Source organism: Carcharodon carcharias, chromosome 10 (assembly GCF_017639515.1).
Source record: "Carcharodon carcharias isolate sCarCar2 chromosome 10, sCarCar2.pri, whole genome shotgun sequence".
Classification (NCBI taxonomy): Eukaryota; Metazoa; Chordata; class Chondrichthyes; order Lamniformes; family Lamnidae; genus Carcharodon; species Carcharodon carcharias.
In genome coordinates, this window is record NC_054476.1 from 141,853,195 (window position 1) to 141,857,198 (window position 4,004).

At 43.5% G+C, this 4,004-nt stretch overlaps 1 long non-coding RNA gene across 1 annotated transcript; it reads right to left on the minus strand.

Moving 5' to 3' along the window:
• Positions 1–820: 820 nt before the first annotated feature.
• Positions 821–3,976, minus strand: LOC121283350. Its single transcript, XR_005944232.1, has 3 exons — positions 3,342–3,976; positions 3,092–3,211; positions 821–3,006 (listed from the first exon to the last, which is right to left on the minus strand). It is a non-coding gene; the product is annotated as an uncharacterized LOC121283350 (long non-coding RNA).
• Positions 3,977–4,004: the final 28 nt, after the last annotated feature.

The following is a 4,004-nucleotide window of genomic DNA, read 5'->3' on the forward strand; positions in this document are numbered from 1 at the left end:
AAAGGAACAGGAGTAGACCATTCAGTCCCTCCCTTGCTCCGTCATTCAAAAATCATGCCTGATCTGGTTGTGGTCTCACCTCCACTTTCCTGCCTACCCCGCATTAACCCTTGACTCCCTTGTCAGTCAAAAAATCTGTCTAACTCAGCCTTGAATATATTCAATGACCCAGTTACCACTGCTCTCTGGACTGGGCAATTCCAAAGATTCATGACTATGAGATGAAATTCCTCCTCATCTGTCTGAAATAGGGGGCCTCTTATTCTTAAACAGAGACCCTCGTTCTAGATTCCCCCACGAGGGGAAACATCCTTTCAATGTCTGCCCTTTCAAGCCCCTTCAGAATGTTATTTGTTTCAATAAGATCACCTCTCATTTTTTTAAACTCCAATGGGCACAGGCCCAACTTGCTCAACCTTTCCCCATAAGACAAACCCCCTTCATACCAGGAATCAGCCAAGTGAAACTTCTCTGAGCTGCCTCCAACGTAAGTATATCCTTCCTTAAGTAATTAGAACAAAATTGTATAAATGTTGGTACACTGCATAATGTTTATCTTTGTTAATTATTGAGATGTGGGCATTGCTGGCCGGGCCAGCATTTATTGCCCATCCCTAATTGCCTTGAGAAGGTGATGTTGGGCTTTCTCCTTGAATAGCTACAGCGGTTTTGATCTGACTGAGAGGTTTCATGAGTCAGATTGTTGAATGCAGTGTTCTAGAAGAGTTTTGGAGCTATCCAGATGAGGTAAGGACAGTTTCCTTCCCTAAATTACATGAATGAATCATCTGAGTTTTTACAACAATCTGACAGCTTCAGCTGAGAATAGTGTTTTATTTCCAGGTTTTTAAAAAATTGTGTTCAAATTCTCATACAGCTGTAATAGGATTTGAAACCGTGTTCTCTGGACATCTGCATTCCTAGGCCAGGAACAGCACCCTGTTCCTACTTTCTGTCTCCCAGCTCCCAACCAATCACCAAACCAATGTGTTAATACCATCTCTTCCCAGTTTTGTCAATAATCTCTTGTGTGGAACCTCGGCATACAGATCAGCCACGTATAACAGAATGACCAGAGGGGCTGAATGGCCTACTCCTGATCCTAATAACAGAATATACCTGTGTGAATAATGGCATAAAACTGTGAATCTAACTGAGGTTAACCTCCAGTCTGTGTTAACATTTTGCATTGATATAGCACCTTTAATGCAGTGAAATATTGCCAAGTGCTTCACATTAACACCAAACTTTGACACTGTAAGGAGATATTACAGGGGACCAAAAGCTTGGTCAAAGAGGTCGGTTTTAAGGAGCATCTTAAAGGGGGAGAGAGGCAAAGAGGTTTAGAGAGAGAATTCCAGAGCTTGGGGCCCAGGCAGTTGAAGGAATGGCCATCAATGGTGGTGTGATTAAAATTAGGGATGCACAAGAGGCCAGAGTCAGAGGAATGCAGAGATCACAGAGGATTGCAGGGCTGGAGGAGATTCCAGAGATAGGAAAGAGGGTGAGGTCACTATGTTATAAATGACTTTGGCCAAGCCCATGTTAAAGAAATGAAATCCCAAGGGTCAGGTTGAAGTGGAGAGATTCCAATCCAGATCGAACAGTCACTGGGAGCTGGCAGCCAATGTAGCAGATTCCAGCGGCGATCACTGGGCCTCAGCATCCCCTACACCCACAGTCTTGGGAGGTGGCCTTTAATCCCCCAAGATGTCCAATTTTAAAAATGTACATTTGTGACAGGCCAGTGACCTGAGCTTCAATCCTCTCCCCACCTCAACACCTCAATCCAAAGGGAGGTGCAATCTCTGGCCCTGAGTGTGGTGGGAAAGCAGAGGGTGTGTGCAGAGACCCAAGTTGATTCCACGGCATCACAGAATCTGCCCCCTCTGGCCTCCCACTGATGGCACAAACTCTGGTGGGATCTACGTTGTCAGGCACTGGTGGGTAAGGTCCCAGTGTAACTGTGTGGGGTGAGGGCCCTCTGTATAACCCCAGGTAGTGCCTGCCTTCCGCCACTGCTTCTCTCCTGTCCTCTTGTAGCTTCTGCTGTTACAGGATTCACTGGACAATAGAAACTGAGTTCCATCGAGTTCACCTTCTACTATCAGGTAGTCAGATGTTACAACAATAATAGAGTTGTTGACCAATCAGAGTGATCAATCTCTATCAATGTGTCTACAGCAGACTGAGACATGACGTGAGGTAAAGCCCCAGTGGGGGAAAGATTTGGAAATATAGATCCCAACTCACCTGTTCCTTTGATCTCCACTGACCACACATCATGTCTCCAATTATTCAAAACCCAAACTATTACTTTTTGAAATAAATCTTTCAAATTCGCTCTGTTCACTGCTTTTATGCCAGGTTTACCCCAACTTAGTTCCTATTTCCTTGACTGGCTTTGACAAATTCTGATTGTCTGCAGGTCCACCTCAATGGGAGGGTTCCTCTCTTTGTCAGATGGAGTATTTGATGGTGAACGATGCTCCCAAGAGGCTGGAACCCCCTCAGTATCACAGTAATCATACACTCGACAGTCCTAATTAATTTCCTTTTACCATTCATTAGCAGCTCAGTGATCATGATAATGTGATGGAGTGAACGATTCAGAGCGGTGAACACAGGGCAATAAAAAGAGGGTGGGATTCACCATCACTAAATGTAAACAGAGAAAGCATTGTTCAGTGAACCATATGGCTGGGAACCCTCCTGAATGGCTGGGAGTCTGCTGGAATCGGCATCAATCTCCCAGTGGCCAAAGAAAGCATTCCAGGAGGTACGAATGTCGTTTTCTCGGTACAAAAGCTGTGTATTTCTAACATTCTCGGTTCTTAGTAAATGTATCACATGGACACATCCTCCAACTCAATTTGCCAACCCGCTGCATATACTGCACTTGTTCACAGAAACACACATCCAAGTAGGTCCCAACTGGAATTCCATGTTTTCCTCCTTGAGTCTCAGTTACAGGTCTGCACGTGCCTCTGTCTACTGGAGTTCAGCCTGTATTACAAAACAAGCAGGTTTCAGTTGTGGCTATTTTAGATTTACTGTGTAAAAAATAAAATTTTTCCCTCCCATGACGTACTTTCCACTTTTAACGTTTTCATTCAGCATGCTCATTTGTGTGTAGACATGAAGGAGTTAGAGAGGGTAAAATCACAGAATCCTCAAAGCGCAGTAGGCCAATCAGCCCATTGAGTCTGCACTGCACAAATAAATGGGATCAGGTAAAAAAAATTAATAGCCGAGATGATGAGTGATGGCAATATTAATAACTGAAATGAGATCAGAAAAGGACAACATGCATCTGCAAAGTTTTAATAGCTAAGGTTTACCTCTCTTTAGTGTGATGAATTGTTTTCTCTACTTCTTGAATCTAGCAGGCTGCAAATTCATTGCGTTGAGTGGATAGTTTTCAGATGCCCAACGTCTTTCTCAATCAAGTGGGTCAGTGACAATACAGGAGGAAAAATACTGTAGATGCTGGAAACCTCTTTATATGTTGCAGTTTCCAGAATTTTCTGAACTTATATTTGCATATTTATATTAAGTTCATTTATATTTTAGGCCCAACGTGTGACTCCAAGCTCTGGCTCTAAGGGATCAGCAAAGGAGGAATTGCAGCAGTTCGAACCACCCTCACAATTTCTCCTTTTTCTTTATTATCAAAAAACCAAGAAATTAATTTCTCAATAATGAAAGCAAAATACTGCTGATGCTGGGAATTTAAAATAAAAGCAGAAAATGCTGGAAAATCTCAGCAGGTCTGATTCTTCTGGGACTCACAAAGTGAACTCTGTTTCCCTTTCCACAGATGCTGCCAAAGTTGCTGAATTTTTATTTATTAATTTCTCTCAGGGTCAGCTTCCAGCGTCCATTCCCCTCTCACTCCTCCTATTTCCCAGTATGCTGTAAGTCGCTCCCTCCTCCCAGTCCTCCTTTTTCCCGGCATGCTGTAAGTCGCTTCCTCCTCCTACTCCTCCAATATCCCGGCATGC